The 10,545-nt window shown below is 43.6% G+C and overlaps 1 long non-coding RNA gene across 2 annotated transcripts; it reads right to left on the reverse strand.

The window, feature by feature from the left end:
* Window positions 1-1,711: 1,711 nt before the first annotated feature.
* LOC109144709 lies at window positions 1,712-4,236 on the reverse strand. Of its 2 annotated transcripts, XR_002045620.3 has the most exons (3): window positions 4,092-4,236; window positions 3,880-4,016; window positions 1,712-2,762 (listed from the first exon to the last, which is right to left on the reverse strand). It is a non-coding gene; the product is annotated as an uncharacterized LOC109144709 (long non-coding RNA). The 2 variants fall into 2 exon arrangements; XR_002045619.3 differs by lacking the exon at window positions 4,092-4,236 and having other exon boundaries at window positions 3,880-4,085.
* Window positions 4,237-10,545: the final 6,309 nt, after the last annotated feature.

A 10,545-nucleotide genomic window follows, 5' to 3' on the forward strand; every position in this document is an offset into this window, starting at 1 on the left:
CTTAGCTGGAGCATGTGTGACACCTCCTCTCCCAGCAGGCTCACTGGATTTCTGCTCAGGCCGCTCTTCCCAAACCCTTTGGTAGGGCTTCTGTACTCTACTGTGCCTGAAGGAAATATGTAGAACTAAGGAACTAACATAACTACAAGTGAAATGGGGATGAACTCGGCCAGCCGGGGCTCTCATGGGCTGCTATTCATCCAGAAAACAAGAAAATGAGCAGCCAGAGGGAGGGTAAGTGGGATTTTCTGAAATTAATGAAAGAGATGAAATTTCCTATTTGTTTTTTTAAGTTTTTTTAAGCTAAAGGAATAGGCTCTGACCTGGTGGAAATGCCATGACTCAGGAAAAATTGGCAAGACACTGACATGCTTCACATTTCTGACCCATTTGGGCATTCCCATCAGTGTCATCATCACAGAGCCAGTCATCCAACTAGGGAAGGAAAACCATACCATGTGGCTTACTGTTAGTAGCATTTTTCAAACATTTTCAAGAGAAATAACAACGTGCTTGGAGAGTTTTCAGGGCGAAATATACCAACAAAATTATTCAGTAAGAATAATTCTTACAGTACTATTCACTGCCACGCATTAGGATCAAGAAGCAGAAAAGGACATGTGGGAGAGAGAGCAAGAGAGAAAGAAAAGCAGGCAAATCTCCTCCCACACACTCAAAAAATGCATCATTTCTGGATTGCTTCAAACTGAAAAGAACCCAATAATTATGATTTCACATTTCCAAGTGAACTAAGCCCAGTCCCACACAAATAGCCTCACTGTAGTAATATGCTGCTAGCCACTCATCCTAACCCTGAACACACTCTCCAGAACTGATCCAGCAGATTACTAGCGCTAATTCTGGTTGTGGCTAGCCTTCATGTGTTTAGTTTTCATTAACCCTGTATCACTCAGGTCTTCATTAAACCGATTATTCTTTTTATCTTCCGATGTGCTCATCCTGACATGTCTTGAATGGTCAAAACCCAGACTGACTGTATGCTCACAAAATGGGAGAAGGTTCAGGGGTACCAGCTAAGAGTCTGATTTGTGTTGGCTCATGAAAGGATAACATCTTACAGATTTTAATTAATGTAAACCTGAGCCTGCTATGGTTTTGCCAGGAACAAAGCTGCTGAGTGGCCTTCCTGTGAGTAAGAGTTGGCTCCTGGGATAGATGGTCCAAGTGCCTGCAATGCAGGCAGACCTGAGCTCTGTTCTCAAAGAGAAATGAAGCAAGATCCAACTTGTATTAAATTTTCAAGAGTTGTAAGACCTTCCCCTAGGGAGCACCTCGTGTGTACATTGGTTTAAGTTAACAGAGCTCAGAAATGCACAAGGCCAGAGCAAGACTCAGGCTGACTCCCTGAAGCCAGCTCTGCACCCACCCTTTCAGTGGATGGACACAGAGGGGCATTCAGCTTGGAAGATGGTAAAGAGCTTTTAGTTCAGTGACCCTGTCTACGCAAAAGGCTGTTGCAGCAAAACTCTCTTGTAAGAAAACTTGTTCCAAACCAAAGTCCATGTAGCAATGAGAAAACTTCATGAAGACCAGGTCCTGAACACATGCTTAGGTCAATGCATGCAAGCAAATCTTTCGATGTCAGAGGACTTGCTCCCAGGAGTTACTCTCCTCATGTGCACAGGCCATTGGGCACAAGGCATTTGTCTTGCAGCAGAACAATGAGTTCACAACCCCACAACAGGAGCAATTCTGGTTTGTATACATTATCTTTTATTTTTGAAGCAATATATCAGCTTTTTCAGTGTCTCCTTGAAAAAGGAGATTCCTGTTTGACAGAGCACAGCAACAAAAGGGAACATAGAGATTTTTATGGCTTTTGTCATCTTTTAATATTATTTTATGAACTGTGGTTATAGCAGTTTCAAACCATACCCATTGCTTGCTGCTTTATTTCTACTTATCAGATGCAAAGCCAAAACTAAAAGAAAAGCTAACATGTTTGACATGCTTCATCCTGTGCAAGAGAACAGCCTATAACAGTTTGGAAGAAAACACTGAATTAAAAAAATAAGGAAAGAAAGAAAAGGAAAGGAAAGCTCTTGTTTTTATAGAATTATTATTTGAAAGCCGTGGTATATGACTCTGAAGCTGAGTGGTGTAGCTGTACATTGCACAGACTAGTGTATGCTTCTGACGTGCTAAACACTGATATCTCCTTATAATGATGTGTTAATGTAAAGGGAGTGATTTTGCAAAATTTTATGCCTTATTAAGGAAATGATTCAAGCCCAGGAAATGTGCGGGTTAAGTACTTGCTTTCATAAACATGGGTTATGGTGGAAAAAAGATTTTAGATATTATGTGGAAAAATGCAGTAAAAAGCGCTGAATTAGCCCATTCCATTACACTGAATTGTTCAGCAATTATGGTCATCCTCCAGCCTAGAAAATTAAAGTATATGATGAAAACCCAATCTAAAGATATCCACTGCTGTGCTACTGAAGACACAGATCTCATGCTTTAGAGTCACTTTAGGCTTCAATGACCAACCAAAGTTATCTGAGGAATAAATTTAAACTAGCTATAGTCCCAGCCTGGGAGCGCCCTCTGCTCTTTCCTTTCACTTCTCACACCACTCATACAAATAGGAATTGCAGCAGATTTTCAGGGGCTCAGATGTGTTCTTCGTAAGCAGAAGATCTTGTACAAAATGCTCAGTTGCAAAGCAAGAGCAGTCCTCTTCATTCCAGAAGGCAGGATCAGGCCACCAGGCAGTGTGATGGGGATGGCCCATCTTGCTGCAGAAGGAAGAATGGAAGAAATAATTTCCAAATATTCATTTGAACTTGAAAGCCACTTTGTATTTCACCTCTTTCGCTAGGCCATCGTGTTCCGTCCCCACAGCCGTGTCGGTGCTGGGGCTATATAAGTCACGGAAAGCTCTTCATGCACATGCTTGAGCAGCGTCTGCAAGCCCCTTCCAGGCTGAATCTCTACCTGACACTGATCTTCTCAGTGCGTTTATGATCTAGTGTTTACTAGAGGCATTCACACCTAGTGCATATTAACTTAGCAGATCTTTCAGCTCCAAAAGCCGCTCACTGACCCTTCTTTCTTGCTTTCTCTCGGCTGCCTCTCCCCAAAGTTTAGAAGGAGTAACTTCAGCCAGATTCTTTTTTCCTAAATTTAAAAATAATAACGTGTCTCTTTGCTATAAAATGTCTGTCTCCTCCACTCCCAGCCTCCTGGGGTTGCCGTGGGCATGGTCTGTAAATTAAGTGGAGGCATTCAGCCCTCAGCTCAGCTCTAGTCAAACATTAGCTACAATGTTTACCCTTGTGTAATCTTCAGTTTTGCATTAATTTAATACTGCTCAGCACTTTTTAACACACTCAGCAAATCCGTGGCACGTAGTGTTTTGTGTCTGTATCTCCCCCACCAAACCAGGTTTTGATTTTTAACCAAACTCATCAAAGTAAACTCCTCGCAATACTCTCCCTCTACTTTGATCTTTACATAATAAAAAAAGATATGTTGCTTTCTGTGGTAATTCAGCTGTACTCTGAGGGGTTTTCCCCCCTTAACTTCAAAGACAGCAAATAGGAAATTGTTTTCATTTTTCTTTCACATTTCACAAACAACAAGTTCTAGTTAGTTTTGAGCAGCAGAAGGTAGTAAGCATCTCCCAATTAATAATTCCCAGGTAATATCATGGCATCTTGGAAGCATGGATGTCAAGAAATTCAGTTCATAACACAAGCAAATAAAATTCTCTTGGAAGGTCTGGCTAAAGGACAATCAGAAACAGAATGGGCACACATCATTGTTTTTAATCAGTCTTCTCTCTTTGAACCTTCTTCTGAGCAAAATAAAACAAACTCAAATCTTGGAGTGCATAGTTAGAAAGCCACTCACCTCCTGGCTTCAAAACTGCAAAATCCCACTGCACTGGAAAAATCAGCAGCTGATGCCACACAACCTGGAGATCTCATCCCAGTCTTGTTACAGGTAATCCCATAGCGAAGAGGGAAGGGATTTTGTTAAAGCAAAGACTGAAGTAAAGTCAACATTAGACCTGGGGCTTTTTGGCTGATCCAGTAAATAAAAATCCAGCATTTCATACCCACCAAGGACACTTGTGTGACTCCCACCACACAGCAGTGTGGGCAATCAGGCTCTTGCATCAGCATTTGAATTGCACAATCTTTTCTGGACTGGTGAGGTACATCAGTACATGCAGCATCCCACCTACACCTATATTAGTAACTCTGCAAGGATCAATAGCTGTGTGTTGAAAAGATTTCTAGCTCTTTGTGCTTTCATCATGTGGGGGCTCAGGCAGGGCCTGGAGAAGAGCAGGAGGAGCTGGAGGCAGTGGGGACCATTTTCACCCACATCACAATGCCCTGGTGAGAAGCTCTGGCAGCAGAAAGGGCACTTAGGCTGTGGTTAGAGGCACAAAGTCCAAGAAAAAGAGCTGCTTGAGCTCCATCACTTCCCCTTGCAGCTGATTTTTCATCAAATCTCCCTAGCTGTGCTGCTCCCACCCCAAGGACTTGACATGTCTGAGCGTGGCCCTCAGGGAGGGGGGAGTTGCACTCAGTCTCCGGCATGCTAAATTTAGCACAAATAGCAAAAATCCCAGAGCAAACAAGGGAAAACACAGAGCTTGCTGTTCCTGGTACATGAGACAATTCCCTTCAGCTTATTGACACACATCACTTCCTTTCTTCTCCCGTTTAGGGAAGTGTACAATTATGCGTGCAGCCGGGAGCTGGGAGCACCAAGCCAGTTCTGCTGGACGGTACCTGCCGGCTGAACACTCCCCAGGGACCCCCTTGATCTGCTCACGCCTGTCTGAGGCCCTGCTCAAGTCAAACAGATTAAGGAAAAGTCAGTGAGAATTTAGGCACGCCTGGCTCCAACAAGCCATTTGCACCAATTCACAAAGGGAAAACTTTGGAAGTGTTTCCAAAAATACAGGCCAGTCGTGTGAGTTAAGCCTGCAAGGGAGCCTAACGTGCAGATTTTCCCCATAATCAGGGTTTACCTCAACTCTGTTTACTCTGTAAACTCTGGTTTCTCAACAGAAACAGCTCATCATGCTACACCCTGGCTTGACAGACATGCAGAAGGCTTTTGTAGAGACCTAGAAGTAGAACAACCCAGCTGTTTCTTTAATGAAAACCGTTGTTAGCAAACTATCTCATCATTTATCCCAAGAATTTTGGGGGGAAAAAGAAAGATATTAATAATAATTACATGCAATGGGAAGCTGCCAGATTGATGGCACTGAAAAGGAAGGGAGTATCTCAAGCCATGGACAATTTCCTGTGTGAACAGTAGCAGCATAGCTGTCCCCACAGTCTCTGGTGAGGGAGCAGAGGAAGAAACCCAGGCTTTATCCTGGAAACAAATGAATTATTCAGAGCAAGACATTTGCCAGTGCGCTTTCGCTCTTCTATTTTTTTACTTTTGATTTGAGGAGTGAATTTTTGCAGGTCACTTATGATTTTAGAGATTTATTTCTCAGAATTGTTGAATAACTCTTGGCCCACACCACATCCACAAGCTGTTCACACTGAGGTTGCACATGCTGAACAGAGTGAGGGAGGTTAGTTCTGGGTGCAGGTTGGGGCTGGAGGCCACCAAAAGCAGGGGAAAGAACTGGACCACTTCCACCCCAGCGCTCAGACCAAAGTTAAGAGTGATGCTACGTGTCCCTCAGCTGATGAGAGAAGGCAAGAGCTCAGTGTCTGCGCAATGCAAGCAGAGTTTGTGGTTCCTTTGCGCATCAATACGTGTCAGTCCATTCATGCAGTGACATCACATTGGCTGTGCTGCATCCCCACAGCTCCCAATGGAGGTACAGAATGTACATGCAGATGTAGCCACCAGGCTCATTATTTTTCTGTCCCTATCACTTTTGTAATCAAGTGTCAGGACTGAATACCTGTATTCATTTCTTCAGCATTCACTTGGCTACTGAGGTGAGTTTCCACTGAAGAGGGGCATGAATAGCATCAGCACAAATTCAGTTCTCAAAAAAAATCCTTCAAATATTTATAAGAAAATAAATGCACACTATTTTGTCTTGTTTATTGTTCTACAGAATTGACCCACCAAAAGAGTCTGGAGGAGAGACAGTGATTTTCCGGCAGCAGGATGGCTAATAAATCAAGGGCAACACAACCTGGATCAAATTCAAACCACTATAGGCTCTTCCCTGTATTACTGCCAAACCCTGAGCCACCCAGTCCTTCTCTGTCTCACCCCCCAAATATATGTTTAGATTCCAAACACAAAGCTTAATTGTTTATTAAGGAAGTGGTTAGGATGGGGAAATAATGCCACTGTGGAGGAAAGAGCAGGAGAGTTTTACAAGATGCAGTAGAATTTATCATCATCTCCTCCAGATCAACTCCCTCACTCCTTTGTTCTTTCTTTGCTTTTGCTTTAATTCTTATTGAAATAGAAGTCACTTCTCTGGCTGTGGACAGGATGCTATGCAAAACCCACACAGGATGACTGCATTGTATTGATATAATGAAGAAAGATCAGCTTTCCTTGTATTCGTAGCCCTGTGAGACCTCTGATTAAATGTGGCCTTGTTTAACCCCTGTTTTATTCTCCCAGTGCAGCTGGTGTAGTTACAAACCAAACATATTTTGCACCCTGTTGTAATGAATTGATATATCTCCTGTTAAACAGAATAAAGTCATGCATGGAAAGTGAAGTGAATTTTTTCCTCTGAGGGTGTAAGACCGTGAGCTGGTACCTAACTACCTATTCCATGTAATGATACCCATGAAAACAACACAAAAGTCTGTAGTCACATATTTTGGTTGTTCATATCTTAGTAGCATATTTATGTGACCAAAGCAATCTCTCCATCATGTCCTGTGGAGCTGTACCTTGGACAGGCTCACACTAATAAATTACTGAGGGTAGAATCAGAAAATTCTCAATAATGGAGCAAGGCACAAAAAACCCTGGCTTGTTCCTAAATCTGCAGTGCTCACATCATGTATATCTTTATTCAGTGATGCAGGATGACTCACAAAATGTTAGCTCAAGATATATTTTAAACTCCTGAGCTAGCACTGTCCTGAGAAGAAAATTCTAATTTTGCTTCCTGTGGGCACACTTTTGAGAGCAGATTACAAATCTGAGTAGTGAAAATTGCTCTCTCTTTTTTTCCACACAGGCAGTTTTGGAAGATCAGGACTTTTCACTGTAAAAACAGCAAATTGCCCACACAAACAATTTACATGCACACCCAAAACCACACACCCCAAATCCCATGCTCCTGTTCTCCACCCTTGCAGTGTGTTGCTCTCTTTTCTTCTCTCGTTGGTCAAAGCTGGGCTTTGTGAGATTGTCCCTAGCTTTGCTACAACAAATCTCGATTTTTCTACTAAGGCAGAAAACATTCACTCTCTAAAACCAGCAGAGCCTTTTCCATTTCTGCCTGGATGCAGTCAGGATCACACATGCATTCTGGGTGTTTCGACTGGAAATCTGCACTGAGGCCATTTTGAATGTCTAGCTTTGAATGTCAGGCATGAAACAAGTCTGGGGAAATCTGGTCCCGTTGTGGGACACAAGGCAGCACTAAACAAATTAGAGCTTCCAAAGGGAGTAGCACAGCTGCCTTCCCATGCTGGCCCATCCAGGCTGTCTAGCAGGCTCTGCCTCTGCCAGTGCAACTGCTCTTCTCCTGGGAATCCCTTCCCTCCTTTTAGATCCAGCTCAAGGTGATCACCTCGATCCCACCTTCAATCCCAGGTCCTCATCTCCTGTTTACTTGGCACATCTTGTTTGTGTCTTTTGGAGCATATCAAGTACTTTTCTCAAAAAATTAATCCACGTATGATTTTGGGAATTGCTGGCTTCAAGGACTGCTCCCTATGGAGAGCACACAGGCAAGAGGACATCTGCTGTAGTTTCCTACAGTACTGCTGTGCTACCTTCCAGTAGTCTTTCAGAATCAGTACCACAGAAGAGTTGAGGTTGGAAAGTACTTTGAGAGATCATCTGCTCTGTACTGCTGTGGTCTCTTGACCATCTCTGTGGTCCTTCACTGGACTCTCTCCACTATGTTCCTGTCTCTCTTTTACTGAGGACCCCAGAACTGGACACAGTTCACTTCATAAGAAAGCCATACTTTCAGTGAAAAGCAGCAACAAAAGACAAATGTCAGACAATTAATTCAGTTCGCATCTATTGGCTGGATGAATATGGCTGACATGCACAAAACAAATGTCTCCTTGGAGGGAGTGAAAGTACATCTTCTCTTTTAACCAACATTACATCAAAGGTAATGGTAAAATGGGTTTGCTTTCTGACAAGAGAATGTTACCAGGTCATGGACTTCATTTCCAGAGATCTGTATATTCCTCAGCATTTGTCTGTAGTTTTCAAAATTTGTCAGAAGCAGTGGATTTGACAGATTCCAGGGGAGGTCAGTCTCCAGCAGGCAAATGCATTTGCGCATTTGAACTTGTTATCTGCCTTTTTGGCATCCCTTATGCACGAAGATTTACTCTCTGGTCACTCCACATTAATGAAAATGGGACCATAAGTCTGCCTAGGAGCCAGTGTAATAAACACTCCCCATGTCTGAGGTTAGCTGTCTGTACTGCTTGACTGATAGAATGGACCCTGTGAGATTTTTCAGGTCAGTCAGGCCCCAGACAAGTTTCAGGGACCTTGAAGAGGCCACGACAGACACACAGCATGAAAAATTTAGGCATGGCAGTTGTCCCATGCCAACTAGCACTTTCTCACTCAATTTCCAGGCATGTTTCAAGGGCTAACATGAGGAAGGGGCTGTTCAGGTGGGAAATTTGGACAGGTGCCTCTTCTGGGCAGATGGAAGAGTCCAGTATGTAAGTGGGCCACTCTACAGTGGTAAATGGTCTAAAGGACGTTTCATTTACCAAAATAGACACACAGCAAGATGAGCCAGAGCAGGGTTTTCAGTAGTTCCCATCCCTAGGGATTTTAGTCCACATTGCAAAACCCCTGTGAGAGGCAACACGTCTCTGACTCCCCAGAAGACCTGTGGCACCAGCAAGGAAGAATGCATCTGCCCCAGGGACAGGCAGAGAAGGCACAGCATGCAGTACACCAGAGCCACCAAGTGCTGCTTCTCCATTACCACAGGCATGAATGCAATAGTTCACCTCCAGCCCACCCCATTCCTCTTTAACATAACACATTTTTAATGGAGGGTGGATATTACAGGAGTCTTAGCCATGCTATGTCAGCCTAGATCGACCCTGTCAGCAGCCCTGGGCACATTCCCAGGCAGGAGGAAAAACACCAACAGCTTTTTAGAAAGATGTTTCGGCCTAACTTGGGCCCCAGATCACCTTCTGAGATCTTTCTCCACTGAGTCCTGAGGAGTCTCAGATGGCTACCACCATATCTCAAGTATGGTATAAACCTTAGAGATAAATCTAAGGCAACATTTCTGAGTGATATCAACTAGGAAAGGGTTCTCCTCTCCTGCAAATCCAGACCATGCACTCCCCACAACTTTCAGACCAGTTGTACAAACAGTGCATGGCATCCTTTCCACCTTACATCCTACAAAGGGTCTGAGCAGAACAAACAACCCCCTCTGAAATCTGGCTCTAGCAGGGGGTTAGATGACCACGTCTCACCTTTTGTGTTGGAAACTCAACACGTGCTTGTTGGGAGACATCTGGGCAATGCCTGATCTGGCTGCTTCTTGAAGCGGGGGTTTCAAAATCTGCCCACACTGGCCCTCTTCTGCTTCCATTTAGTAGCACAAAGGTTTTTAAATCCATCATCTTTTTTCAGTAATTAGTGCATAATGGTATTCAAGCAGTATATCATAATTAGCTTCTCCCTTGACACCCTTCTTTGCCATATGCAGATTCAGAACATCTTTAAATTCTTCCAAAAGGCATTAATCTTTACAGTCAGGCATTTTGGCTTCTTTTTATCCCCTATCCCCACCCCAACAGAAACTGTCTTCTCATGAGTCAGTTAGGCAAACCTACAGAGTGTTGCCTGAATGTAAACCTGAAATCCAGTAGCATTTCAAAACAGACCTGCCACTGTAGTTGGTGCAAATGTTTTCCCCTATTTGAGCCAGTTTCTGTAGTACATGATGTTATGAGCCCAGGTGGTACTCTCTGCACAGCTTACGCCTGAGTAACTTAGTCTGATCTCTGCTCGTGGGTGACTTTTTTTTCTTCTTAAATGTGTTTGTTTGGGAGATGGAAAGAATGCTCTGGGTTTTGAAGAGGCTTTATGGTTTATTTGAACCAAACTACAGATGTTTTGTGCGGCCGTCACACCCATCAGTACTGGAGTCTGGTGTTGCCCTGGGAAGAGGAGGGTTAGTTTGCCTCAGTCCAGCCACTAGGCATAAGGGAAGAAAGAAGAAGGGAAACAGTGATTCCAGGGGACTGTTCCTATTTACGCTGTACATTAAAAGATAAGCTTTCCCAAAACACACCATTCTCCTGCTGCTGAGCTTGGGGCGGTTTTGGGGGGGGTCAGATTAAACAGGGTTGGACCCTGGCTCTGCCTCTCTTCGCTGGA

This window comes from Corvus cornix, chromosome 1 (assembly GCF_000738735.6).
Source record: "Corvus cornix cornix isolate S_Up_H32 chromosome 1, ASM73873v5, whole genome shotgun sequence".
Taxonomy (NCBI): domain Eukaryota; kingdom Metazoa; phylum Chordata; class Aves; order Passeriformes; family Corvidae; genus Corvus; species Corvus cornix.